The 16,795-nt window shown below is 35.6% G+C and overlaps 1 protein-coding gene across 4 annotated transcripts in view; it reads left to right on the forward strand.

Moving 5' to 3' along the window:
* The window catches only part of DAAM (disheveled-associated activator of morphogenesis-like protein), a 1,051,518-nt gene that overhangs the window by 79,913 nt on the left and 954,810 nt on the right, over positions 1-16,795 (forward strand). Inside the window, exon 1 of one of the 4 annotated variants that reach the window (XM_069834115.1) lies at positions 7,869-7,911. The exons of the other annotated variants lie outside the window; for them this stretch is intronic. The gene's annotated coding sequence lies outside the window, so the exon portion shown is untranslated. Of the gene's footprint in view, positions 1-7,868; positions 7,912-16,795 lie in introns of those variants that run through there. 4 annotated transcript variants of the gene reach the window in all.

Below are 16,795 nucleotides of genomic sequence, written 5' to 3' on the forward strand. Positions count from 1 at the left end.
ATGTTGCAGCGGACAAATTAGAAAGGAAGTGGAAATTAGACACATGCACAAATATAGAATGCCAAGTTTCACGAAAACCTGTTATTTGAGATTTGCGTACCAGTTCGTAACTAGACAAGGGTGCGATGGTAATGTAGACCTACTTTCGCTTTTTGAAGTGCAGGATCCCTTTTCTTACCCCTTTCCACATCTGTGGAATTCATGCCTTAAGCCTGGCGGCCACCTTAGTACTATTCGACAGGAGTAGGCTACCTGCCGGAACCGAGTTTCCCCCTTCTCTCTTAATCTTCATCGTCACTCATTCCATACACTTTACCCTAGATATATACAGAATGTTTCCGAGGTGGTGTTACAAACTTTCAGGGATGATGGCGAAGGGCACATGTATCAATTTGAGATAAGGAACCATGGTCCGAAAATGACTGACAAGCAAACGTGCTGATGGGGGCAGATAAAAAAGTTAAATTTTTTTCTTCCACCATGTTAATAATGTCAAAAAAAGTGCTTATAAAAATTTTGGCCACTCGACTGCAATTACGAGGGCCGTAAAAAAAATTAATTCGCCAGGGGCCGTTAACGAAAAGAAAAAACACAATTTCATTGACAAATTTATTGGAACGGACACAGCTTGTTGAGCTACTTTTCAACATATTTTCCATCGGAATTGAGACATTTCTCATCGTGGGATCGACAGAGAGAGGTGCAGACGCAGTCAAACGCTGGTTCCGATCTGAGGCAGCTGACTTCTGCGACACAAAAATTGATCCCATGGTATGACAAATGTCTCAATTCCAGTGGGGGATATGTTGACAAATATCAAAACAATTGTTGTATCTGTTTCAATAAATATTTCCATGAAATTGTGTTTTTTTCTATAAACGGCCCCAGGAAAAATCACTTTCTGGACGGCCTCGTAATTGCGGTCGAGTGGCCAAAATTTCTATAAGCACTTCTTTTGACATTATTAACATGGTGGAAGAAGAAAATTTAACCTTTTTATCTGCCCCCATCAGAACGTTTGCTTGTGAGTCGAGAGTTATAAGCAAAAATAGTTGTGTGGAAATGACACTGTAATTTTGCAACACGTGCCCTTCTTCCCTTAACCTTTGGAACAGTCGTGGAAAGATGGCATGGGTCGGATGTCTCTTATGAGGGTACTTAGCTCGATACAATCTGTGAGCTTGTCTACTGTTCCCATTGGCTCATCCGTATTCTAAAATCAGGTCTACTTATTCCGCTCTCGTGTACTCCTCCATTTCACTAGGACTGATCGACTGGACACTGCAACTTGTACACATACACTGCTGTCTACAGACGTGCATATCAGGACCGACCATGTCCGTTACACATTACGCTATCTGCATTGCTTTAGTGTAGTTTCCTATCCCCATCTCTCAGACAGCGCACTGAATGGAATACTGTAAGTAGACAACGTAAAGAACGTCAGATGAATACAGTATGTGTAAGATGTACAGATAAATACACATAAATAAGGTGTACAGAGGAATAAAATTATTTCCACACAACTATTTTTGCTTGTAACTTTCGACTCGGTCATTTCCGGACCATGGTTCCTTATCTCAAATTGATACATGTGCCCTTCGCCATCATCCCTGAAAGTTTGTAACACCACCTCGGAAACACCCTGTACACCCAGATTGCTCGGCCTTATAGGCTTTGACGGTAACAACTTTTGTCAGGTTTACTATGCTGCCATCTAGTTATTACATAAGCAGTCACGTCATAACTATCATTTGAATTAAATTAGCGACTGTACTGCCATCTCGCGGACGGGTGGCGATCCTGGCGGTTGTTCTCTTCAAAGTGCTACCGATTTTACCATAGGAATGAACAGTCTGTTACATATATGATCTAGGACTATCCTTACACGAACATTTATACATACTCACCCTAGTATACGACATAACTCTCCATAGATACACATCATGTACAGCAGTGATCGCCAAAAGCTGTGTTGCGACACAAGCCCCTGTCTCCACTCAAGCGTAACCATGACATACCCCCAACCTCTGTTTACAGCCATCACTTCGATATAAGTAAAGACATTTATCAGCAGCGGATGTACGCATGTAATGTTACAAGTGTGTAGGAAAATATGTTTCGATGTCTTTTCGAAAACAGATAATAAGTAAAAACTTAATTTTAAGGAGCATGGGAGCAAAAGTATTTATTTTGCGCAGATGGCAAAAATATGAGATACTTAATTTGTTGTAAAATTTTAAATGAAGTATAAAAGAACAATGTACGTTGTCATTATTTTTCTTGTTATGAAGACTACACGCCCTTACCTGTAACTTCCGAATAATAAAATAACAATAAAAAGTAACGGCTTCTATGTCTTAATCGGGGTAAAATACTTCGACGTTTTTTTCGACGTATGTAGTGTAATTCGTATATTTCATTAATAAATAAACAATAAAAAGTATTGGCTTCTATGTTTTAATCGGTGTAAAATACTTCCACTTTTTTTTCTACGTATGAGTGTAATTTGAATATTTCATTAATAAATAAACAATAAAAAATATCGGCTTCTATGTCTTAATCGGAGTAAAATACTTCAACGTTTTTTTTTTTTTAAGTATGTAGTGTAATTTACAACTTCGTGACCAACCTGGTACGTTTTTCTAATTTCAAATTACTGCTGATGTAAAGTAGCCTACACGCTCTTTCTATGTTAAATAAGAAAATGAATTTATGTTATTTTATTAATAATACAAAAATAATTAATAGGAGGATAAAAAATTAACATGGAAAAAAGTGTGTATAGTCAATAAGTAGAAGAATATTATATTGCTTTCGTTTTTTGATCACAGTCCGTCTCTGCACTGTTATTCACTGCATTACCTGAGAAGATACCCACTCCACCCCTCTCCCTGCGATAGTGGTGTGCGGGTTGCATTTTTTATTACGTCACAATTTCGTGTTGTTTGGCAACCACTGACGTACAGCGTGGTCCGCCGAAGTGGTGTGCAACTAGAAAGTGGGTCACAGTTCTTTTATCTATCCGCAATATGCGGAACACGAATCACGTTAAAGTGAAATGGGTAGGCATTAGATACATACATTATTGTTAAAAGTAGAGATTTAATGGGTTTTATTGATATGCATACCCGCTAGTCAAGAAAGCATACGGTTTTCTTATTTTTCTAATAGCGGTATTTCACCCATATAAAGCCAGTTGTGTAGACTAATTTACGGAGTCGTTGCCCAGGTATGGCATAGGAGGCTGGTCTACGCTATACCCGCGATGAGATGAGATGATGATGGAGATTTGTTGGGATGCCACAGGGGAACCGGAGATAGCCTTGTGTTACCTGGACATAAGTTATAAATCGGAGGTATGCCGAAAATCGAACCCTGGTCCACAGGATTATAAGTCTAGCGCTCTAGCCACTAGGCCACCGTGGCGGCTTACACAGAAATGTAAAAGACAAGGACAATATTATGTTCTTGTAAGAAAGAGATTTGCTGTGTCTATACAGTGTAATAACGCAGAAGAAGAACTTGGTAAAGACTTCTTTGGAATTGTTTTATTATTATTGTTATTATTATTATTATTGTTATTATTATTATTGTTATTATTATTATTGTTATTATTATTATTATTATTATTGTTATTATTATTATTGTTATTATTATTGTTATTATTATTATTATTGTTATTATTATTGTTATTATTATTATTATTATTATTATTATTATTATTATTATTATTATTATTATTATTATTATTATTATTATTATTATTATTACCTGCAGACTTACTAAAGGCTTTACCAACAACCAAAAATGTATTTAAAAATAGGCTTAAGGACTCAACTAATAGACGATAATTATACACAGTATTTAAAGGATGTAATTGATATTTTGTTATTGAAGTGTTCTATCAGTGAAGAATTATGTTGTGTCAGTGAAGTGTGTTGAGTAAGTGAAACGTGTTCCTGTCAGTGAAGCTTTATAGTTTATAGTGGCAGTGCAAAGTATTTGAACAGTGAAATGTTTTTGAAGTGTTAGTGAAATCAGGATAGAATCAATGAAATGTGTCGTAGTTCCAGTGCAGTGATTGAGTTGACAGCGAAATGAGTGTAGTGTTGAAAGGTACTTGTGCATACTCGTGGGTTTTAGTTCGAACATAGGTTTAAGGTACAAATTAGATTTATTTTAAATGTTATTTTAACCGATCGAGCTTCATTTAATTTAGGATGTTCCCTGTTGTTATTATTATTATTAATTATTGTTAGTATTAATTATTATTATTATTATTAATTATTGTTAGTATTAATTATTAGTATTATTATTGATTGTATTTTTTATTAATTGTGTTTATTATTGTCTTTATTGAGTGTAATTAGTTACCACTGCCACCGGGTATATACCCATTGCAGTGTGAATAAATACATACATACATGATACATACATACATTATTATTATTATTATTATTATTATTATTATTATTATTATTATTATTATTATTATTATTCCATCGCAACCACTCTTCGAAAGGCAAAGTGGAAGGTTTACTAAAAAGTGCACTGCTTGGCTGAGAATGGGTCAACGAGAAGAGCAGACATTATAGCCATCGATCGCCGGAATCACAGAAGCCTCATTCTTGACCCCACTGTCCGTTTTGAGAAGGATGGTCAACAAGCCAATAACGTTAACGATGAAAAGAAGTCTATTTACAACCCATGTATTCCTCACTTCAGTGAGAGATACAAAATGAATATTAATACATGGGAAGTGAAAGGACTTCTTTTTGACGCTAAGGAACTTCATTTAAGTTAACCAAAACCATTCTCCTTTCTTTTAAATTTTCTAATGAGGACATTAACAAAATTTGTCTAATGGTATAGAGAGATTCATTATCCATTTTACATAATCACTTGTATAGTGCTATATATTTTTTTACTTCATTTCATTACTCTTCAATGTATTTTCATCTAATGTTTCTCCGAAATCAAATTGTACTTTATTTTTAAATTTATCATTGTTCCGTATTCTCTCCGCAATCATATTGTATTTTTAATTTAACCTCTGCTTTGTATTCTGGATCCTAGTGGTCAGCCGTAGATGTCGGCCAGATGTCCCAAATTGTGGAATTTGTATTTTGAAAAAATGAGAACAATTTATTCTGAATTCAGTACCTGTAATACAAAAGTGTTGGAATTTGAAATGAAACTGAAAATACGAGGCTTATGTACATATTATACACCGTGTCCCGCTTAGAGGAATCGAGAAATAAATGCTCACCATTTAAAATCAGATGAAGATATTGTTTTGATTCACATCTGACAAGATGCAGAAACTCTCCACGTTTATGCATCAATGGTTTAAAAATAGTTGTATGTTCATGCGCATGCGCACCAACATTTATCGTGGAAACAAGCCTGGCGCCATTCAGTAGAATATTCCGTCATTGGAAAATTCTCCTTCCTTGAGGCGACAATCGAAGAGAATGTGTATCTGGACATGTGCAGAACATTTGTTGTTGATCTACTCCCCCAGGATCGGTTTTTCAGCAACAAGGAGAACCCTTGCCTGGCCACCTAGGTCACCCAACTTGACCGCAATTGACGTCTTTCTGGGGCTTTATGACGAATGTTGTGTACCAACGTGGTACAGTTGACATTTTGGAAAAATTGAGGCAACTCATTATAAATGCAGCTGCGCTAATCACTCCACAAAATAAGTTGTGGAACACTTGACAGAAGGTTGAGTACCTTTGGATGTCCTCAGGATAGCTCGAGGCACACTACTACTACTGCTGCTGCTGCTGCTACTGAGATGTTACAGAAATTACTGAAACGTAGAAATCAGGAGACATCTTTGTTATCCTATGTATGTATGTATGTATGTATGTATGTATGTATGTATGTATGTATGTATGTATGTATGTATGTAATTCCACACCTGTTTACCTAGTTCCTCGCTTCACACTTTTATCATCCCACCACAACCGTGATACACGTTCACAGCATAACATTGTTCTATCAATTCCATTCCATCAAACATCTCTCTACTGCTTTCTTCAAAATACACACAGCTCGTTCCTGGAATTCCTTGTCACAGGAAATCAGGAGCAGTCGGAGTCTAAAATCTTTTAAGTACACTCTACTAAGAAATGTTTTTAATGAACAGAACTAGACTCTTGCGGAAGTTTCTAAATAGTCTTAAATGACCAAGTTTTTTTTTTCTCCTCTCTCTTCTTTTTTTTATTATCTTGATATATTATTTAATCATTTGTATTTGTATGCCATTTAGTACGACTTTGCTAATCACCAAAGCTCGGAACTTGGGGACTTGTGTGTCGTGTGCATGAGTAAGGTTAAGATACGATGTACACAAAGCTAACGCTGCAAGTGCTCAGGGACAGTCGTGTGTACTAAGAAAGTGGTCACATCGAATAACAGGAAGACGGATGGGGAAACTGTGTCATTTCGAAGCCAATGACATTCAGAGAATTACAGGAAAACGGTCTGTTTGAAGAATTAGAAAATACGTGTTATTCGAATGGGTATTATAGAAGTTTAAAAATACATTTTTTAAACTTTAGGTACAGAATTCGTCGAGGAATTCGGAGGAGGTACCTTATTTGTTTTCGAATGGAGAGTTTATATTTTGTAAGTTGTGCCACACATAAATTAGAGGCATTCATTGAAAGACATTGCAGTCCCTTAAATTAGTGGAAAATCTGTTCATAGCCATGGATCAAGTCGTAGAGGAGCCTGCCCTAAATAGCGACACACAAATTGAAAATTATTTTCGAGAAAAATTTAGGATATAGGCCTACTTATTTTTCTCAGATACGAGATCAGCTAGCAAGTGCTGAAAATCGACCAGAAAGCAGTGACAGTGAAAACATTCAGTGTTTTAAGTTTGCTCTCGTCACTTCATATGATGTGGAAATAAATTTTTCTCGTTTCATATCATGTGAAGAAGTTATGGGTTCGGAAATATTCGAATACACTGTAATAAAATGTACAGAGGAGAACAGTAAAGTTGATATATTTCTCATGTTTATTTTTATTATATATTATATGCTAAAAATTACGTGTTTAAACCTACCGTAATACTATCAATATGTTCTTCCATCAGACCTGACAGTACCTCCGTGCTGGAAGCAGGTGTTTGTTGATATTGGAGTCCGGTCGCTTAACCACGTGTAAAGACTCAAGTCCCCAAGTTCCGAGCTTTGCTAATCACATTTTATGTCTTGTAACCCACATGTATTCTCCTATTAGAATATTAACTGTATAATATATCTGAAGTGAATTAATCGTCGAATTTATCTCGAGCATTTTAGGTCTTATGAATTGTGTGTTTGTGTGTGTGAGTGTGAATGTGAGTGTCTGTGTGTGTATGTGTGTGTGTGAGTGTGTATATTCCCCTTATGTTATGTAACTGAGTTTGATTATGTGTAATTTTCTACTTTATTTTATATATTATGTAACCGATCGCTACTATTTGTAATTTTATATCATGTAACTGATCTTGACTACTGTAATTTTCTACTATATTTTACGTAATTTCTAAGGTATTTTCTTTTGTGTTGTTTTGTAATCTAATTTTGTTTTGTACTTCATGTATATTATTGAAACCTGGTTGAGTGGAAGAGAAGGCCTCATGGCCTTAACTCTGCCAGGCAAAATAATCCTACTACTACTACTACTACTACTACTACTACTACTACTACTACTACTACTACTACTACTACTACGTATGTATGTACGGTCAACAATGAGAAGATTGAACTTAAAATAGGAATTAGTTACATGGTTAACTCATTCCCTGTAATTTATATTTTTTTACTACTTTACAGGTAGTGGTAACATTTCGATTACAAATTCAGTGGACTTACAAAAGGGTGAAGTGTCATATCGCTCATAAAGGTAGGCCTACTTGTTTTTTATGTACATACAGTACCTTTATTTGTTTGTTTTTTGTGTAATTTCGAGTGGAGACATTGACTACGTGATGGAGTCCCGCAATTTCTGAGTAGCTAATGGTGTTTAGAATACCTTCAAAAGATGAGGACGGAACGAGTCGAAGGGCTAAAAATGAAACTTAAGCTGATAAATTCAGAATTCCCGTCCAACTGTCACATAAAGGTGATAAATAAATGTTGTTTATGTACGTAATCTGCTTTCTTTTTGTTTAATGAAGACAATCACGCGAAACGCACGTGCGTTCCCTAGAACTCGTGGCCACAGCCTTGCCCAAGTCGAGGTAACGATCATATCGCCTGAATCCATGTAGACCTACACGAATATTTCACTTCCCTTACAGAGGAAGGAAAACAGTGATTAAATCTCACAGTGGAATGAAATCGACAATGTGCGAGTAAAGTAACAGTAGTGAAAGAATAAGGCATCTTTCCGCCAGGCGACCAACCGTGAAGAGTGAAAGTTTTTATTCGATTTCATTATTTATAGTGGTCTGTGTTAATGTAACCTGTTGTATAAAACGTGGAGGAAAAGGACCTTAGTAGTCAGTCTTTAATGGTTTTTTTGGATGTGATTAAATTTTGCATGAAACCATAGTATTCCCTCATTTCAGCGGTGATCTTCGAATGCACTCGGTGGTCGACTGCTTTTACAGAATCATTATTATTTGACGGCTGACTAAACTGCTCGGATGTCGTATCTAATTGAGTTACAGAAGCTATAAAAATTATTTCCAAGAAATATCGTTGGGCAGAAAATGCTGATCCTACGGCTGGTGTATGGTACCTCGATTTACAGGGTGTGTAGAAACAACAGCGCCCAAACCATAGATTTTCGGACATGGGTTCCCTCTTGAAAAGTTATCAATTTACCGTCTCGTCCAACATACTAAGCGTTGTCGGTGTTTTTTCTATACATTTTTGTATATAATCACGACTTTGATTATGTTTTGGCCTGAATTTGCATACCATAATACCGAACATACAGTATTTTACCTATCAACAGACACCATCGTAACTTTGTTTGTCGTATTGAATGAGGTGAGATGATTAAAGAAACTAACGGAGTGTCTGCTAATTAAGTGTTACTTATAAAGTGTACACATCTAATGTACAGTACTCTATATTGGTTGAGTGGGGGAGGAAGGTGGTAAGGAAGTGAAGAAATGTGAAACGGAATAATTTTGTTACAAAATAATTATGTTCAAATGCTCTGTTGTCTATACTTTTTAACTTGCAAATTAAATGAGAAGTTGACTTGTGAATTATGCCAATTATCAGTCAAAATTTAAATTGTGATTTTAATAGACCTATATATTTTTTAATTTATGCAATCAGCTGTCTTTTAAGAAGCATGCCTATTTTTATTCACGGTCATAAATTAGTATAGTAAATCAAAATTGCTTGTTATTGTAACCCGTATTTGCCCAAGATCAGACGGCTGTCTATATAGGCGACATATTAGTTTTCTCGACTTAGGAATTAGAGCAGAAGGTATTTAATTGATGTTGTTGAATTGTCTTTGTGGTAAAAGTAAAACAAGTAGGTTACTGGCATTAACTAATTTAGGAAGAAAACTTGATTCGGGAAGAATTTAAAAAAGCTCCTATCTAAAATGGAAAAGGCATGAAAGCTAAATGTGAAAGCACGTGGTTTGGGACTGCAAGGTATACAGACTGAAGTTATATTTCAGAAATTAACAGCTCGAAAAACTATTAAGAAAACAATAAAGTAATCTCAGCAATTGATAATTCAGAGATAAAAACAATAACTGAAAGACAATTCCAGTAGATACTCTTTCAACACTAAAACGAGATAACATTAGTTGTAGATCGGGAGGCAACTGAGATATCATGTATGAAAATTGATATTACTTCTTTTGTCATCCGAACAAGTGGATAGGTGAAAGAGATCTAGAATGAACAAAATAATATAGGACTGCGAAGTTCTATTACACTAACAAGGAAACCGTCCCAGGTCGTGTAGCTTGAATTTAATGAAAATGCATATTTAAGCTAATTTTTGTTCGTTAAGAAACGTGGTGATAGTCGGTCGTTTCGCTATTTCCTCCTTTACGAAATATATTGACTTGAAAATCGTTGCTACTTATACCACTTCTTGCGCGCACTCGGATCCTTATAGTTCCGCGACACCGTATGACAGCTCTTACATTAATGCTCTAGAGCAGACGTCTCAACAGGGCCTTCTCGGAGCACTTCCTCCTCTCTCTCTTTTTTAATGTAAGAGTGGAACAAGATGCGGGAGCAGTTCGTGTATCTCCGGATGACGTCATTGACCGCGACGTTTGAATAGATATCTGCAACCGCTACGATGTTGTCTCCATCTCCGAGAAAGAATGTTATTACCGCAAATATATGAAGAAATAAAAGCTTTCATATAGAAAGTGAAATTGTGGGAGTCATTTTACCACTTCATTACTCTAATTGTTACCTAATTTGAATCAAGACCAGTAACAAATATAATAAAGTACTGAAGGACTTGACAAAAGAATTTGAGACCAGATTTAAGATTTCACTATAGTTCTAATTTAAAATAATTGTGAATTTCTAAGATGTTTAGGTTATTGTTAATTATTTAAAACATTACCAAACATATTATTTAACTATTATTGTAATTATTAGGCCTTTATTAATATTGACGTATCGTAAGAATAAGTACCTTAACATGTTTAATTTAATTTTATGATTACTATTTAATTGAATTTTATTTTATTAAATATAGTATAAACTAAAAAAAAATACATACCAAAAACCATTTACTAGAAAATGAAGTATTGTTCTTGTTTAGTCAACTGTCCGAAGAAAGGTCTGAACCTCACAAATGATACCAACAAGACACCACTTATGAGGAAACTAGGCCAGGAGATAATGGGTAGGGTTGCCAGTTCCTTGTGCTTAAATAATTACGTAACATGTATGGTTGTTCATGCTTCAGATTTCTTTTTACTCATTAATATACAGGGTGTTTAAAAATACGGGGCATAATTTCAGGTATGTATTTCCCACATGTAGACAATCAAAATAGTTAATTACAACATGTGTCCGGAAATGCTTTATTTCCGAGTTATGGCCTTCACAACATTGAAATTCACCGGAACGTTTTTCTTTCCGCAGGTCGTTGCCGTCAAAGGAGACATTAAGAGGGCACTCTGACAGTTCATTCCGAGGCGAAGGTTACATTCAGTGTTGTGTAGGCGTTAGACTGTGCGACATGTATTCAAATCAAGAGCTGGCAGAGATACACTTCATATATGGTAAGGCGGACGGTAATGCTACGCTGTCTCGTCGTTTGTACCAGGAAAGGTACCCACAGCGACAATGTCCAGATCGGAAGACATTTGTACGTCTCCATTACCGTCTGTGCGAGTATGGAAAATTTAACTCTCCTGGTTTGGGAAGGGGACGACCAAGATCTACAACTCCAGAAGTACAGGAGGAAATTCTGGAGGCTGTGAACATGACTCCTTCTATGAGCACAAGAAGGGTAGCGTTGCAAGTCAATGTTCCTCATACGACTGTCTGGAGACTGTTGAAAGAGTATCAATTGTATCCTTATCATTTGCAACGTGTACAGGCCCTGTCACCAGCAGATTACCTTGCACGAGTTAGGTTCTGTCAGTGGTTCTTGCAGCAGTGTGGTGTAAATCCGAACTTTTCTGCCTTAGTATTATTTACAGATGAAGCACAGTTCGCACGAGATGGCATAACAAATTTCCACAATCAGCATGTATGGGCGTATGAAAACCCACGTGCAACTGTTCCATCTCATCACCAGGTGCGGTTCTCCCTCAACATGTGAGCCGGTATCATTGGTGATCGATTAGTTGGACCCCATGTACTTGTAAACAGACTTACGGGGCAGGCGTACACAAACTTCCTGGAAAACACCATACCTCATGTTTTAGAAGACACTCCACTGATCAATCGTCAACACATTCACTTCTTGCATGATGGCGCTCCTGCACACTTCAGTCGTACGGCTCGCCGGTACTTGGATCGAAGGTTTCCTGATCGATGGATAGGTAGAGGTGGCCCAATTGCTTGGCCTCCACGCTCACCTGATCTGAACCCTCTCGATTTCTACTTGTGGGGCCATTTAAATCATTGGTTTATTCGTCTCCGGTGCCTGATTTGGAATCCCTTCGGAATCGAATTGTGGCATGTTGTGAGGACATACGCAATACTCCTGGAGTTTGGGATCGTGTTCGCAGGTCAATGAGATTTCGATGTGAGGTCTGAATTCAAGCAGGAGGTGGACATTTTGAACATCTTCTGTAATGACAACGACCTGCGGAAAGAAAAACGTTCCGGTGAATTTCAATGTTGTGAAGGCCATAACTCGGAAAAGAAGCATTTCCGGACACATGTTGTAATGAACTATTTTGATTGTCTACATGTGGGAAATACATACCTGAAATTATGCCCCGTATTTTTGAAACACCGTGTATAATTAGAAGATAAAGTTATTATTAATATTATTATTATCATTATTATTATTACTATTATTATTACTATTATTATTACTGCAAACTACTTAAGAAATTTTATTCCTTCCGAAAATAACCGTCTATTGTGTGTGACAGTACAACTCAAAAGTGCAGCTTTGTGGAATTTCTCCCGCGACAATTGCAACTTAGCTCGCTCATGCGTGTGACATTAATCAGCGATCGGCTATCTTCGGGTGTTGCGCTTATCTCTTCGGCTGACTACGTTGCTCTCTGTAACAATTTTTATGCGTTGGCCTTGAGAAGCCTGCTCTAGAGTCTAGTCAGTTTGTTTTATCTTAACTCACGTTAATAAAGTAGTAGTGCAATCCATGGCATCTTCCACTCATTCGTACACCGTCCAAATCCATAGGTATGCAGCTGGAAGTCTAGGAACATGACTGTACATACTATGTACATACAAGAACCGAAAGGGGAATTTGGACAACGTGTAGACACCGATAAGCCATTTAATGTTGTGGTCGATGCGTGTAGTTCCTGTAAACTAACAAAAGAATCACGTGAGAAGATGGTTAAGAAATGTAGGCCTATTTCTCCCGGATGTTAAGAAAGGCACACTACTACTTTTGGATTCCTGGAGTGGTAAGATAGATGACCTATATTTACTTTTCAAGGAGTAAACAATATTTTGCATGGTAAGACAATTAAAATATAAATTATCCCTCCAAAACTACATTTTGTGTAACCTTTGAATGTGTATTTTTATGCAATATAATTGTAATTCGATGACTATAACAGTATTTCATACATAAAATTTCCGTGAAAACATCACAAACACATTGCACGATAGAGGCTTCATACTGATATCGTATTCTGTTGTTTATATACTGTTTTAGTCACTTGCCCTCAAAGAGATGCTAAAATACGCGTGGCAGAGGTGTGGATATGTGACGGAGAAACATATGAGAATGAGAATGAGTTCGCTATTCATGTATAACAGTCTTCAATGCATTGCCTAATTATCTTAAAGATTTGAAGAACAACGAGAAAAGGTTCAGAAAAGAATTAACCAAATTTCTACATACTCATACCTTCTACACAATTGATGAATTGTTTATGCTTGTGAATTGAATTATTCTACTTAAATGACATGTACAATTTTATATAGCTCAACTAAAATATGTTTTTATATTGACTTAATCTGTTTACTATGTATTGTATTTTTTGTTTAGCATAACTGATGAATTGTATGTACTGTAAATTGAATAGTATACTGTATAGGTCAACTGATGAATTGTTTAAGCTTATAAATTGAATTAATCTACTTCATATGAATTGTATAGCTTAACGAAAATAAGTTTGTAAATTGAACTAATTTGATTGTATATGTTTGTATAGTTTGGCTGATGAATTGTATATGTTCTTAAAATGATTACTAGTCTGTGTAGCTCTACTGATGAATTGTATATAGACCTACTGTAAATTGAATGGTAATATGTTTAGCTCAACTGATGAATTGTTTATGATTATAAATTGAATTAATCTACTTGATATTAATTGCACAAATTTGTATAGCTTAATGAAAGTATGTATATATTTGTATAGTTTTGGCCGATGAATTGTATATGCTTTAAATTGAATAGTAATCTATATAGCTCTACTGATAAATTGTTTGTGTTTGTAATTTGAAGTAGTTTGCATGATATGTATTATCAATTTCTGTATATCACAACTGGTTGAATTGTTTATGCTTTAAATTTAATTAAATTGTTTTGTATTATAATATAGCTCAACTTATGAATGATCGTTTGCGTTTGTAAATTTAATAATCTGATTGGCTATGTATTGTATACTTTTAGTAGAGCCATCGATGTAGCTCAGTCGGCAGACTCGCTGGGCTGCTGATCCGGAGCTGCGTTCGGGCTTGGGTTGGATCCCCCTTCGGACTTTGGTTTCTTCCGAGGTTTTCCACAGCCGTGGGACTGAAGCCGGATGGTCTATGGCGAGTCCTTGGCATCAACACCTTTGATTTGATTACCCCCTTTGATTTGATTACCTGGTTGGGTTTTTCCGAGGTTTCCCCCACCGAAAAGGCAAATGCCGGGTAATAATTTGGCGAATCCTCGGACCTCATCTCATCTTACTACATCTCGCCAAAATGTAAAAAAATTGTACAACATTGTAAAAATTGTAGAAAATTACTAAATTGTAAAACTATAAAAATTTGTAAAAATTGTAATTGTAATATTGTAAAATGTTGACATGTTCCACATCTTAAAGCTTCATTGCTCATGTAAGATCTATGGAATAAAATAAATTAATGAATGAATGAATTTGATAAAATGGTGCACGTTGGAAACAGTGTGTGTGTTAGAGAAGAGTGTGAAAACCAATCTAAGATAAAATGTTTGTACTGTTCAATGGCTCTTTGTTCCGACCACTTCATTTCGAATCCCACTATCAAATTAAAGGTAAGTCACACAGTTAATACATGTTTTAAATTTAAATTAAATGTGTATTTCAGCAAGAGTATTATATTAATGTGAGTTAAGAGAAAAATAAAATAGACTAGAACCTTAATGCGGTAGCTGTGTTACGGTGTCGCGGAACTATGAGGATCCGAGTGTGCGCAAGAATCGACATAAGTAACATCAATTTTCAAGTCCTTATATTTCGTAAACGAGAAAAAAAGCGAAACGAATCACTATCATCTTAAACATGCATTTTCATTAAATTCAAGCTACACGACCTGGGACAGTGAAGGAGAATTTATCAAAGATTGCTTCATAATAGGAGCTGAGGAAGTATACCCTAATTTAGTAGGTATGTTTAAATCTTAAGTCTTTCGCGAAACTCGATTATTGTAAATTACATATTTTTGCAGTATAACTAGATTTTTAACTGTAACTCTAAGAGGCTATTTTGTTCAGTTTAATGTTTTGAATTTGTAATACTCAGTATTATTTTTATTTTTTCATAAATGCAGTGGCACAAGGATGATTTATGTAACATGTTTCTAAATTATTAGTCTTTTAAATACCGGAAGTAGCTCTAATAGCCTTGAATTATTAAAGAAACAAAAATGAATTTTCTTCTATTGCACCTTTCGTCGTTTGGTCCCATTCTTTGCCAAGTCACTACACTATTTTCACTCATTTCACTTAACACTACTGTTCCCTTGTAAGAACTATTTTTCTTACATAGCATACAACGTCCAGAGTTCAGAGAATCAGAAAAGATGTTGCGAGCTGTCTATCTCTTATTCTTCTGCTGTAGTAGCTGGGATCTTTCTTGAAGAAACTTATAAAAAAAATGTGAGAAATCGGTGTTTTAGCAATAAATTTAGGAATACAGCTTGTAGTTCAGGTGACTGATAAAATGCTTTTAATGAAAATGTTGTTTTACGGTGACTAGTGAAAATGAAGCTGTGTATTTATTTAACACTGTCGTTACATCTATATATCTTCATATACACGAATACCAAATTGAACTTTGTGTAAATTAAGTAACCATTTTGAGACTGAATTTAAGTGTAATGTGAGACGTTTAGTTACAGACAATGCAAAACAAAAATGTGTAGTGCTTTCTAAGAAAAAGGAAGACCTTGATTGGTTTAATTACATACGGCTGCTCGGCTGTTTTGAATCTTTTGTCTTAGATGTTACCAAGGAGATTCGAAACGTAAAGGAAAATGCAACATACGTAAGTTGGAAAATGCCTACTTCTGCGAAAATAAGTTATTAATGCAAAATTCAGAAGTGAAGATGGACTTCGGACACAGTCATTGAGATGGAATACACGTGCTGAGTACCTTCAGTATTGCATAAAAATTGGTCCCTGTTTATAAAAATGTTCTATAAAATAGAAATATAATTAAGTATTCTGTTAAACGGAAAAGGTAGCGATTTTCAGATATACGGTACCACAGTGTCGAAGACCTATTAAGTGTATTAAAACCTATAACACTGGATCTTGTGTGTAGAGAAATTACAATTGAACGAGTAGTGAAAGCATGGTATAACTGAAGGACGCGTTGGAAGTACTAAAGTGCTAAAAAGTCCCGAACTAATGAGGATATTTAAAAAACTCCGTAGTCGCCAGAAAAGTGAAGTGTGACACTAACACATTTGACATTTCTTCATAATTATGCAGCTGTAATTGCATATACAGCAAATCTGTGCGAACATGACAAATATGAGTCGTATAATATGAAGAGCACAAGGAAAAAACATGACAAGTCCAAAATCAACGATTTCATGTTTTAGATGTAATGCAATTGTTCAGGTAGAAGGCCTATAACTTTTTGCAGTTTAAGTGTATAGAATAACAACCTTTTTAGTCCAAAGAAATCTGAAGATTGATAACC

The sequence above is a fragment of the Periplaneta americana genome, chromosome 8 (genome assembly GCF_040183065.1).
Source record: "Periplaneta americana isolate PAMFEO1 chromosome 8, P.americana_PAMFEO1_priV1, whole genome shotgun sequence".
Classification (NCBI taxonomy): Eukaryota; Metazoa; Arthropoda; class Insecta; order Blattodea; family Blattidae; genus Periplaneta; species Periplaneta americana.